Source organism: Bicyclus anynana, chromosome 14 (assembly GCF_947172395.1).
Source record: "Bicyclus anynana chromosome 14, ilBicAnyn1.1, whole genome shotgun sequence".
NCBI classification, from domain to species: Eukaryota; Metazoa; Arthropoda; class Insecta; order Lepidoptera; family Nymphalidae; genus Bicyclus; species Bicyclus anynana.
Window position 1 is genome coordinate 4,093,829 of NC_069096.1, and position 14,470 is coordinate 4,108,298.

Consider the following 14,470-nt stretch of genomic DNA (forward strand, 5'->3'; position numbering starts at 1 on the left):
TTACACTATTACTAGCAAACGCTTGCGACTTCATCCGCGTGGAATTCAGTTTTCAGTCATTCAGTTCCGGGATAAATTAATCCAGGGTAATATATATCTTTAACAATGTTAAAGAGTAACAAACATCCAAACAAAAAAACATCCATACAAACTTTCTCGTTTATAATATTAGTGGGAAGTATGAAGTATCAGATTAGTACTACAAAGTGTAGATTAGGACGCAAGCCGATTCACTATTTTTTAAAAACATTAGCAAAGTGGTCATACACACCATTATGCAAAATAAATATCATAAACGAGGCACCCGGCCATTTGTCAGCAGCTTGCTATCGTACGACCACGAAAGCTATCAGATGAAAGCAGAACAATAGCTTCGGCGGGCGGCGGGGCGGTGGGCGAGCAACACTATCGCACAATTTATACGCGAATTTAGATAATGGGGTTTATCTTTATTAAGAGCAACCTAAGTAAGGCGGTAAATTAGCCTCCGGGCATTGATAAAAGCCATGGATACTGTTGTCGTTAGAAAAACATGAAAGTTTCATGAAAGTATATTGCAACTAGCCATTCACCGTGGTTTTACTCGCGTATATCTTATTCCTGTGGGATTATCGGTATAAAAAGTAGCGTATGCTATTCCAGATTATACTCTGTGTTTGTGCTAGTTTTCATTCAGACATATCCAACTGTGGAACCGTGATTGAGTAACATACATAAAATAAACGTTAAATTTTCTGAAATTTCCAAATTTTCCCTATAAAACTTGTTCCGTAAAAATCAAAATATGTCGACGACATATTTTGTGGCATGACAAAAGATAATAGCGATTCATTCAAATATTTTAATTGTGGTTCAATGATATTGAGTACAAAAAAAATCCGCAATCTCTATGACTTTGTATATCAATGATAAAGAGTTTATCTTTATTAAGAGAGCGGTAAGTAAGACAATAAATTAGCCCCGGGTAACCAGCTACAGATTACTCTAAGCCAGTGGCTCCCAAACCTAATTAGGCTTCAACCCAACCCAACAATAATAAACTAAACTGGAACCCGTCTCTAGACTTAAAAAGGGGGCATTAAATATTGGTAACGCTCAGATAATCTAGTCAACGAAGTCAAGTTAAGGACGATGCGACACGAAATCTCCGAATACCGATTGAAAGTTTTTTCAAAGTACTTTTTTTTATTTGTCATTAAATTGTCATAGACAAAAATAAATAATTAACTCAAGAAATTATCACAATTGTTTTTTTTTGTGCTCGTAAGTGCTTTTTGAGTACTGCCCATTCCGCTTATGAATTATCTTAAACCTAATTAATTACGTCTAGTATTCAGCTGTAATAATTTAACTGAAAAAATAACATTCTAAAAATCATAAGCAATGTAAATGCAATAAATACAATAGCGCAGTAACGAAATCGTCAATACGTCCGCTCGTATATTATTATATTTGTATACAAGCTGCTTCAATCTTCTGAAAATAATTATAGTAATTTAATAATTGTATTCAATTTATAGTTATAGTTAGTCGATATTTGCTCGCGATCCACCACTGGGTCGCGACACATACTTTGGGAACTCCTGCTCTAAGCATTATAAGCGAGGTTATTAGCGGCCGCTTTCCAGCGATAAGTGGCGCAGTGGCAGAGTGGAGCCCTTATACGGCACCCGGATACTGTTCACTGACCATAATGATAAGGGCGATATTTTGTTATCGACAGATTTACCTACATTAGGCACCTCTTGCTAGTTACTGGACCAACTGTCTCTTTGACACAACGGTCTGTATATACAACTACGAATCATGATTTTTTTATACTAAACTAGTGAATGTTCGTAACTCCGTTTGTGTTAATCAGTAAAATAGACCAAATAATATGTTAATGATGACAATGGAATCGGGTCAGTCGTGTCGGCGGTAAGCAGTCACAAAGAACTCTTACAAATACACAACCAATAGTCTTTATATAAAATAGTCTGTATATAAAATTCAGATTATTTAATATAAATAATAAATTATATATCCTCCCGTAACCAGAAGGCTGGCCTATATTTAGGCCAAAGAATTAGTATTGCCATACAACGTGGCAATACTGCCAGCCTTCTGGGCACTTTACCTATGATGGTCGATTCGGACGAATTCTACGACGTCTGAGCCTTTAAATATAATTTAAATTTAGTATATTTCCTTTTTAATTTTTATAATATGTAGTTATAGATATGTAGGTACGTAGTTTTAATATTATAATATTAAATAGTCTGAATTATAGTTTGACCAAAAAAGCAGATGTACAACGCTTCATATCACCATCGCAATATTGCAACCAGACGCAAATGCAGCCAAGATCTTTTTAAAAAATACTACACTATACACAGTGAGTAAAAAAGTATCTTACGCAATATTCGTTTGCGTAAAAACAAAGGACAAAATGCAGCAATCTCAAACGAGATCAACTAAGACAACAAAGAGTAACTCATTTACCTTTTACGCGTATACGCACGCTGGTGAGCGTATTGCGAAGTGTATAATAGCTGCAGCTTAGTTTATAGACGAGGCTGGCTTGTACGCCAGTGTTCTACCAGAGAGACCCGATATTCCCATTAGCGGGCGAATGTTGTACATTAACTGGGTAGGTTACACTGATAGCGGTTTAGTAAACAGTTTTCTCTTATATATTGTGCTTTGTATGCATGTATGGGTCTGGTGTTTGATCGCAGTTCGATAAATCTGATGAAAAATCCAAGAGACCAATATAATAATACTGGTATGTGTACGAGTATATACATATCATTCGTGAACAACCCATATTTCGGCTCACTGCTTAGCTAGAGTCTCTCAGTTTAAGATTGCGTTGTTGGCCTTTGAAAGATTTGTTTAGTCTTTAAATAAATAAATTTAAAGTGTCAGAAAACGCCACAGCGAGAAGTCATCATCATCATCTCCTTACCCTTACCCCACTTAAGTGGAGTCGGAAAAATATGTCAATCTTTTCCATTCGTCTCTATTACTCGTAAACTCATCATCCACTCCTTTCACACACATGTCCTCTTTCAAACAATCCAGTTATCTCTTCTTTGCCCTTGCTCTCCTCTTATGTCCTTCCACTTGCACATTCAACATTTTTCTAGTAATATGACTTTCCTCCCTACGCATTACATGTCCATAAAAAGCTAACCTTCTACACACCTCAATTTTTTCTGTTACTTGCGCCACCTTCAGACTTCCTCTTATGCACTCATTCCTTATTTTATCTATTCTTTTCACACCACCCACACATCCATCTCAACAAACGCATTTCGTTCACATGCATTCGTTTACTATCCGTCCCTTTCACCGCCCAACATTCTGATCCATACAGCACGACAGGTCAACTGTTTTGTATATTTTACCCTTAACACAGCGAGAAGTCAGTAAACTATAATTAAAGCAAGGCTTTTAATTCAAACATGAAGTTCCAGCTTAAATAAAACCTGTCAGCCTGCTCTGAAAACATAGCTTAACAATTACAGTAGTCACCCTATAAGTCCAGGGTTGTGTCGCCACACAGCTACAAGCTATCTCTAGCGTCCTTTGGTTCGTTCCGTGCTGAATATGCATGAGGCGAGCTATCTCGTGTCCTACGCGGTATCAGCGCGTACATTGTGTTATGACATGGCGTTTATTTGTTCGCGTTCGTAACTTCTAAACGCGACTGTACATGCTATCCTATTTGAATTGTGTACTTGTAGGTACTTAGACGTTGTCGCAGTATTGTGTGTAAGGGATTGTTTCTTTATTCCTCAGAAGACTATTTAGAATATTAGTGATTTGATCATGGTTTCGATTTATTGCCGATCTATTTCATTTAAAGTAGTAAACATTTTTGTGCGAGAGTTCGTTCGAAAAAGTTGTTATTGCCAAGCAACCTTGTGTTCCGGTCTCTTCTCTAGAAGTAGTGATGTAACTAAAGTCACACGAGGCTTGACATCCCTCATTTTGGTGAACAGACAATATTAAACGTGACGCAGACAAGTGGTTTAGAACCATAAAAAGGCTAAAGGCTTACTAAAAAAAATTAAAAAAGCTGAAAAGAAGTTGTCAGCCCTATTTTTTTTTAATTTTTTTGACACAGGGTCTAAATACTAAATCTTATGATTCGGAGTCACATAAGGTTAACAACTAGACAGGCCTATCCTATTTGTTTTGGTTGGTTTTAGTTATTAAGTACTAAAATCAACTTGTAATATAGGATCCACGGATACACTTACGTTTATCTGCCAGATACTCGCAATTTATGAACTTATCCGTTTGACCTTTAGGGATTCAAAGAGAAATATCGATTATCTACAAAACGGAAAGCTTAATATCGATAAAATGATTGTAGCGCCTACATTTGTTGCGGCGCTGTTTAGAAACAAGTATAAACGTGAATTTATGTACGTATCATCATCTGTAAAGATATTATCGAGGCTCGTGCCACTTGTAGCTCGGCTCGTAGTGATGTGATAAGCGAGGCGTTACCTATCTTGCAACAAGTGTTGTATAGATTGCCGATATTTAAATTAAGGTGTGAAGTTGTTTACAATTTTATTCGTACTGCCTTATATAATGTCTCTATCTAAACATGTTGCGACGTAATCGTATGTGTCTATTTTATAAGAGAGACTAAAACTACTTCTACATTACTTAAGTATATATGGTTTTAAAAGACAAAATTATATTTTCGCTACGTTGGCAGTTTTTGAAGCCGAATGACAGTTAATATTTTTCATATTTAGAACGTTCGTTATACTTACTCTTATGACTGAAGATAGTAAATAGAGGAGGCGCAGTAGATAGAGAAGAGGGAATCTTCTGTATCCAAGAGCTTGAGTGCGATGTCCATAATAGGCAAATGTTTATATTATGAGTATAAGTGTTTTCTAGGAAAGTCTGGGTTTGCAGGACTCGCAAGGAAAATCTCCTAAAATCTGAGGCATAGATATTCATCATTATCAACCCATATTCGGCTCACTGCTGAGCTGAACGAGTGGCAGAGCAGCTACGTCACTTAAATGTAGTAGCTATCTCTAATACTACTTAAATCTACTTATTGTATAAATATAAATATTAGTTCGTGTATCGATAAGCGCGTCCCATCACTAGTGTAGTAGCGGTCGCGTGCGGCGCGCTCCAGCGATCATTATCGTGCGCCTGTCCGCCATATTTCTTGCGCAGCGCGGCGCTACCAATCACACTCTGCTACATTTACTGCGCTTTCGGTGAAGGTGTAGCACGAACTGATCGGACTTTTACTTGTCTGTTTTATATTAATAAATAAACAAATAATATTATTAATATTAAACAAATAATGTTAAAGCCGCTACATGTAAAAGGGGTCAAACTCAACACCGAAAAGTCATGGTTTGATTGCCGGACTATTGTCTTCAAAGTTTTGTCCTAACATAGTATTTCCAACTAATTGGAGGGAAACGAGAATATTGATCATATTTTAAAAATATGGCAAGTATCCCTCTTCCGTGTTATCTTAGATTGCATCGTCACTTAAAATCAGATGAAACTGCAGTGGAGCAAGTGGGGACGTCATTACCTTTTTTTAACTATTACCTTCTTTTCTTTTGATTAATATTACCATGTAAATTAACAATTATAGATTACTCGGGTTATCTAAAACAGCCGTTAGTTCCTCGATACATTGACCGCATAATAAACGGGTAACTAAAACATATTTTATAGATTGCCCATTCTGACCTTGCGCGATGAGCAGACTACGCTACGACTACAAGTCTATATAGTCGAAGTAATTAACCGCGGACATTCGACTACGAGTCTATAGTCGAAGTAATTAACTGCGGACATTCGACTACGCCCGCTGACCCGCCGGTTAATTCGTAATCGGATAAATCAATTGTGAACGAACCAATCTGAATAAATAAGCTTATTAATGAAGTTGTTAACCGTTGTAGATGTACCTTCTTGTAACGATTTTATACTATTAGATATGTAACGTGTCTAAATCATCGCAAAAGTTATCCCAATTTAGCTACTCCACTGAGCGCACACATGCACAATTTTGTGTTTACTTACATTACATATGCATACAGTAAAAGCTCATTATATTATGAATAAAGAAACCGTGAATATGGAATGGTATTTCATATGGGACTAGGTGACGTCACGCGGTTTCACCCGCGTGGTTTCCGTTCCCGTGTGTATCCAGGAATAATATATACATGAGACATAGGAACTCATATTATGATGGCTTTAAGTTTGTCAGCCTTTTTTTCTGCCATAGGTAAGTAAGTACAGCAACCAATTATAGAGTTTGTTTACCTTTTTTAACTTTTTTTTATGATGTTTTAACTAGCTTTGGAATGTAGATTCAAAGCCAGTTAAAACTTCGTAAGTTTTGAGTTTTTATACGTAAAAATAGTAGGAGTAGACACAAAAATAGTGTAATGAGTGGGAGTCGCAGCTGTGCTTCTAGGATTTGATTTCGGATCCCTTACCGTAAAGCTATAAGGGCTTTATTTTAAAAAATAATTGGAATCCTTCATTTATAGCTGCTTCTACGAGTAAGTAGGTACATAAAATACTCATGATACGTGATGATAGTTCTTATCTTGACGTCAAGTCTATGTTACATAAAGTACATTTATTTATTTAAAAATATTCAGTTTAGAGAATTAGTGTTTGGCTACTGAAAGTAATAAATTAAAAAAGTCTACTAATGTTTGTTGAAAAAAGTTTGCACTACAATTTTGGGAGTGGCCCTTAATTTATTTTTAAATTTACCGGGCGATTTCGGTCTCTACTTTCATTAGCCAAACTCTAGTCTTAACTTAACGGATGTTAGTGATTCGGCTTTTATAATCTCCTAATGTGATACACTATTTCATCTCAAACAACAAAGAGAACTCTTTCAAAAACATGCTAAGGAATCAAGCTATCAAATGAAACGACATCAACGCGCGTACAGCTGGGCGTACTCGGGAAACGCATTCGGGCACTTCCGGGCCCGCTCGGTTTCCAAGCCACGCCCACCGCGCGCGCATGCTTACATCTCTTTTATTCGCGCCAATTTTCCCTCAGTCCGTCGCCGACCGTCGCGGGGAACGGTCGACACACCCACCGACCGGCGTTAGACCATTTCCCAATTACGTACAAGCTTTTTGCGGCCACACGATCCCTTAAGCTTTCTATTCTAAGGTTAAAGTATACAATGACCGTATTTAGAAGCTGTTTTGAAACTAAAAAAACAAACAACGTAATCGAGTAGTCCATCTGGAATGCAGACGTTAAATAAATTGAATGTTTATTCGATAATGATCGATCTTGTAATCGAATTTATCGAGTTGGACTGTTTGTCAGATAACTCCGCTTTACAAATAGTAATAAGGCAGGGTTTAGATGGCCGCGCGATACATATATTCGCGCGTACTAAATTAAAATAATGATTAAAATAGAGAGCCGTGATAGCCCAGTGGAGATGACCTCTGCCTCCGACTCCGGAGGGTGTGAGTTCGATTCCGGTCTGGGGCATGCACCTCCAACTTTTCAGTTAACATTTAAAAAAAAAAAAAAAAGTTGTGTGCATTTTAAGAAATTAAATATCACGTGTTTCAAACGGTGAAGGAAAACATCGTGAGGATACTTGCATACCAGAGAATTATCTTAATTCTCTGCGTGTGTGAAGTCTGCCAATCCGCATTGGGCCAGCGTGGTGGACTATTGGCCTCACCGAGCTCAGCAGTGAGCCGAATATGAGTTGATGACGAACGAACGAACGAAATTAAAATTATAACTGGTTTATCTAGTACTATGCGACTTTGGATCACGAGGTCCTGGGTTCCATTGCTGAGTCGGTCTATGTAGTCTATGCTTTCGTGCAACGAATTCTCTGTAGAAAAATGTAACCTAAAATTCGCGTTAAACCGTAAAACATCCAGCGGTTCCCTGCAACCCGCTTGTTGTCCTCGGTCCATCTAGTGGGGGGTCGACCAACACTGCGCTTTCCGGTGCGGCGTCGCCATTCCAGCACCTTTGGACCCCAACGTCCATCGTATAAATATTTAAATATTATGATCAAAATAATATTTGGTCTAAACCTAGCCTTAATATTCAGTTGATCAATGTAGTTAGTTACCTTTTGTGTTGGTAATTTAGTTACCTATTATTCGTTTACGTATATCAATAATGTAATTTAACTTTAGTCAAATTGGTGGCAGCATTTAAATCATAATTTCCCAGGTTCGAGTCCCGATGGTTTTGCACATACATTTGTACATGTTACAGAAGGTTCCCCTATCTATCTGCATGCGATAAACTCGAAATTTTAAATGATTTCTATTTGACGGATTTTACAAGGAATAAGGATATCATAAAGAAGTTTAGGTAGGTATATAAAACATTTAATGTCTTTTAGCCCTCTTAACTATGTGAAAGGCTAGGAGTGAGTACCACAATAGTCCGACGTACGGGTATCGAACCTAGACATTTCGGATTGTATTCCAGTCCCATATATAACCTGAGTCTTCTCCTTTGTGTAATCTTGCTTGCGTAAAAGAGATTATTGTTTGCAATGTTTGTATAAGTCAACGTTTCATCAACAACCCATATTCGGCTCACTGTTGAGCACGAGTCTCCTCTAAGAATGAGAGGGGTATGCTAATAATCCACCACGCTGGCCCAATGCGGATTGACAGACTTCACACACGTAAAGAATCAAAGCAATTCTCAGGTATGCATGTTTTAATCATGATGAATTTCTTTCTATTCTCCGTCAGTGCTTATTCAGTTGCAATTATGAATTAGTTGAATTATATTTAAAAAAATATATTTTTTTTTCGAATCTTGAATGTGCGCTAAAAATACACACTTTACTTTACGTGATGCGTATGATTGTATGACTCGGCACATTCGTTAAACAAGTGCTTGGTGGGTAATGGGTAATTCACCGTAATAGCTTATCACCTTTAATCAGTAGCACTTGCCGGTGGACGCGGTATAATGGACGCGATGTAAAAGTTAGAAAGCGACGGCAAAATCACAAAACGTCGGTTCAAAAAAGACTTGCTCCCATATTAGGGCTACCACACTATTTGGTTTTTCGAGTTAATTCGCCAAGAATTGATTTCAATTCATTATTTTTTTATAATATAAAGTCTTCGTCATCGTGGAATTCAGTTTTTCACGAATCCCGCGGGATCCATGAACTTTTCCGGGATAAAAAGTAGCCTATGTGTTAATCTAGAGTAAAATCTATTTCCGTTCCAAATTTCAGCCAAATCGCTTCAGTAGCCGCAGCGTAAAGGAGGAACAAACATACTTACACACAAACTTTCGCCTTTATAATATTAGTGTGATTATCATATCTGTATTGTAATATGCAGTTCTTGTATTTATATGAAATGCACGTCACTGGTAATATATATTATAATATATTACTATACCTTCTGCCTTATTTTATTTCAGTTATATTTTTTTTTGCTTGATAAATATTTTCGATAACATTCATATTATTAAAGTAATAAATATTATTACAGATACAGCTAAATATTTATCGTTACATAAATTGTATACATGTACGTGTGTATGTGTGTACATGTTGAAAAAAGCTTCTGATAATCCTTCAATTTCACACACAAACACGCCTGTTTGTTTAGTAGTAAACAAATGAAATATCTCTAATATCCTGAAAAGATACACGTGTGGTAACCCTAACCCCGTCCCGTGACCCCTTGGCTCTAAAAATAAAGAAGTGTATGAGGTATGGCGACCATCTTGGATATAATTATATCGAAAGAGTCCAGCCGCCAACCGTCAGCTCTAAATATAAGACGCAGCCGTGCTTTAGAGTTAATAGCAATCTTTATAATAATGCTGCCCAATAGTGATGCGTATTTGTAATTATCGATGTCGATGGCCATTATTTTAATTGTTACTTTCTCGACATAAACTGTAATTAGTTTTCGTCTATAGTGACTTGAACAGGCTGATGTTATAATAATTATTTTTTGTGACATACATCTATCGTTTACGTACCTAATGATTAAGATTTAATGATGGGCTAATTTCCTGGGTTTGATTATGTGCGGTTTGTTTTTTATACTGAACATTAGTTTATTGTGTTTATTATGTTTTGACTTACAAAAAAATTAATATTTTTTATTATATTAATTTATTTTGTATGTTAAAACTATTTTATAAATAAATAATAACAAAGTATACTATACAACTTTGTTGTGTTAGACGAAAAACCGCAAACCCCGAACATATTCTTAACAATAAAAAGTTGTTAAGCTTTGTCGCTTTTTTAGTATTCTTAATAGCACTTTAACATTACGACGTATGTGTTTTAAATAAAGTCTTATTAAGCTTTTTATTGCTACTAAGTTTTATTAATTATATCTACTTGTGACCCGTGTTAGTGTTTCAAGTATAGCCTAATTTCAATTCAATTCAGATCGGAATATAAGTATACATACATGCCATACAGTATTGGAAGTACAAGTACTTCCCCGGAAAATTCCATCACAAGGAAAGTGACAGAACTCGTAATAATGAAACAAGTAACAAAACTCCTACTGAAAGACTCGTTCCTCTTAACTTGGTATTGAAAACCATAACAACGCTAAAATGGGGGGACATTAAAATAGCTACTGTGACGTTCTCCTTGAAAGTCTCGCCATTCGCCAGGGCATCGTAAATAACCTCGCGCATCACTAGCCGGGAGCAAAGGTTCTAGCGAGGGCGCAGGCATCAATTTGCGCGGTAGCCGCCGCGGGCGCCGCCGCCCCGTCATTACCCCCCGCGCGACCGCACCCCCGCCGACCTCCGGGAACATACTTTAACCTTTTTTGCTCCCTCGCAACCTGTTCACGGGATGCGGCTGCTGTGGCAATTTAAACATCGGTTCATGGCCACGGGCGATACGTATCTGCTAACTATACGGCCTTCGTAAGTGCAGCCTGCCTGCGTTTTAACTTATGGCTCGCCGTTAGGGCTGCGAGAGGGCGGTAATTATTTATATCGTGCGGGAGATGGCGGGTGACATTTATGGATTAGACGCTGTTTGCGTGCTTACTGCTTAGATATCGCGTTGATGTAAAACTGTCTGATCTTGAACGTTTTATACACGTTCTAACTTAAATCTTAAGTAACTTAAATCTTCTGACCATCTTATAGAAAATCTTTCTTTCTAATACCATGCCAATATAGATAGATATAGGTACATTTGCGGTTATATTACTCTGTCAATTTATTTCTGACTAGTAGATGCCGCGCGGTTTCACCCGCGTGGTTACCGGTCCCGTAGGAATACAGGAATAAAATATAACCTATAGCCTCCTCGATAAATGGGCTATGTAACACTGAAAGAATTTTTCAAATCGGACCAGTAGTTCCTGAGATTAGTGCGTTCAATCAAACAAACAAACAAACTCTTCAGCTTTATAATATTAGTATAGATATGAAAATTCCCGTGTCACACTTTAGTTAGTTGTAATAGTTTACTCCTCCGATACAGTTTGACCGATTTTTATGAAATATTTTTATGTAGGTACATTTGGTAGGTCACAGAATAAATTTTTATCTATTTTTCATACTCTCAAGTAACAAATTTGGTCTTCTACAAAATTTTAAAAAGGCATAACAACGTTTGCCAGGTCCGCTAGTATTCCTATAATTTTAAGGACACAGGAATTCTAACTTCGTTGCGTGATTGACATCGAATACAAAAAGTAAATTTCTCGTTATATAATTATGTACCTATTATCATTTTTTAAGGTTGGTCAATCAATTGCTGTTTTATGATGACAAGTTCTTCTTTAATGTAAAACTTATGATAATGTATTTTTTAATTCGTTTGAAAAGTAATTTAATATTTCGTAAATGATTTCTACGCTTACATATACTTTAATTAAACCCAAAAGGAATACACCATTGGTTTCGAACCAAACGGACCAGGAAACAAAGCAAAAGAAATAATAAAATTTAGGCCAAGATCGTTCCTGGAACAGGCAATTTGATCTCCAATTAAACAATTTTCTCCGATATCATTGCGGTCCGCTCAACCGAACGCCGGTCACTTGACCCCGGGGGCACGGGCATTAGAGACCCGGCCACGGGTATTAGGGACCCGAAACGATTTTACGGCTCCGTAACCCCTATTAAAGTTAAATATGCCCCTAAACCCCGTCCGTACCTTTCGTACGCTCTCAAGGTTACCCAAAAAGTGCACGAATCTCGCATATTTTACCCTAATATCGTTATTGTTTTTCCAGTTTTGTTATACATTATTGTTTGGTACATGATTATATATTATGGAGCTTAAGCCCACTAACCATTGATAGGATGAGAATTTTACTGAAATGTTCTTGGAAGAAATTGCGTTTTTTTTTTTCAAGAAATTATCAGTTTAATAATTCACAGCGTGACCAGAGAATCGAACTGAGGGCCTCGAAATCCAAAGCCACGAACGCTAACCTAGTAATTAGCTTTTGTGGCTTAAGACCAAATTAACGCAAAATGCAAAAAGCACTTTTCTGCGTTTGCGTTGACCTCCAAACTACAGCTCTTTTTTAATTAAATTGATAATTTATCGATCGGAATCCTCGGCCGGTTTTAAAAAAAGAATAGAAGACGGCTATTTTTAAAATAAATTCCCAACATCAAGCCTCGGACAGCGGATGCGAAAGGAGCAAAGTGACTCTAGCAAATTGACCTGTCCTTCAAAACAACCGGGCGCCGTGAGCTGTCGCGACCGCTAAATAATTCCGTTCCCATGGCACTAGCTATCTCACTTTAATTATTCATAGGCTTTTTTATACGCAAACGCTTTTTACAGCTCGACGGCTGGCTATCGCGTCTATAATATAAAATAAAAAAAAAATAACAAAAATAATCGAGCACCGGCGCAATTTAAAAAAGGAATACGTCGGATGACACGGATCGAACTCCGGGCAAATGTCGCGCGGTAAAAAGTGGTCGAGCGTAAAGACGCGCGCGGGGAGTGCGAGGGGAGTGCGCGGGGAGGCGGGGCAGGACGTCACGTAGGCGGCTCGCTTTTTGTCAACGTTCCCGCAGAGATGACAGGTCGTCGGACGCTGCGCCCGCGACCCGAGACCGCGACGAGGTCGTTTTGATACTTACGCTATCCACTGCACAGGCTGTGTAATGTAATGTAGCTGTGAATAAATTGTTATAAATACACATTATTATTTCATTAAAATATATCAATAATATCAAGAAAGGTACAGTTTGTATTGAGTGCACTAGTTAAATTCAGTTTTATGGAAAACTAGGGGACGGCCACGACTTCGTCCCTTAGACCTCTTTAATCCGGCACTTGTTCTTAACGGACGTTTATTAACTATGAAGTATCTCTCTGCTAACTTTTTTCTTTGTACGTCAAGTGGTTATCGATATTTTGTGACCTTTCGTTGAAATGAATTAGATTTTATAAATTTAAATAACGAACCGCAACTCGTAATTAGGTTGTCGTAGATTCCTTAAAAATATTGAAATAAAGAAAAGACCGCATGAGATACGATTCAGCGGATTTTTAGAAATCAAATTGCCCCTTTAAATACGATAAAAAGTTATTTAATTATTCTCAAATCTACCATGCATTTTATAAAATCAGTTGTTAACCCTCAAGTGTAGCCTATCCTTTATAAAGTCGGTTAATAAAGCTCAAATCTCAAGCTGCATCGAGCGCGCTACAGGAGCTGCGTGACACGGCGACAGGTGCAGTCGCTCCGGCCGGCCGCTAATAAACTCTTAAACTCCGGCTTCCCACAACCTGCCGAACGAACGAGCCCGTTTTTATCACCAGCCATTTGCTTTGCAAATTATTGTACGAAAACATTCGCCGAAGACGTTGCCGATAAAATAATACCCCCCTCTCTCCCTCTTTTTTACATATATTTATTTGTAGTTACAAAAACCTGAACTTTCCAAGATGGCCGCCTGATTAAGAATTTAACACAATGGCTCTTTGTTCAACGATGTTTACTCGAATGTGAATGTTTAACATATTTTGTGAATTTGTTGCCAATAATTTTCAGAATGTGTTTTTTTATTTATTGGCTTGTTCGTTTAACCTTAAAATTCCACATGACATTGCCATAAAACACTATAGATTAATTAGTGTTTATCAGATGTCGGAGACTTTTTGCTATTTAAAGAAAAATGCTGAGCCTTATTAAAAAAAATACTTAAATTTTTGATCGAACTCTAAGATCATTTATCTCATGAATATACAATAATTAGCACTTTAATTAATATATAATAATAATAATTTACAAGGTCTTTGTTTTTATTATTTTTATGATAATTGATAGAAAATTTTAAAACATAAAAATTATTATTTAATGCCCATTACTAATTCTTGTAAGATGAATTATCGACTAAAATAAATATTATAAAATGTAATATAGATTTAAAATAAAAACATATATTAATAAATTCTTCTCTATCTTTCCAG

At 37.0% G+C, this 14,470-nt stretch overlaps 1 protein-coding gene across 2 annotated transcripts in view; it reads left to right on the forward strand.

Moving 5' to 3' along the window:
• LOC112048204 (uncharacterized) overlaps window positions 1–14,470 on the forward strand; it is a 231,820-nt gene that overhangs the window by 212,492 nt on the left and 4,858 nt on the right. The gene's annotated exons all lie outside the window — the stretch shown is intronic.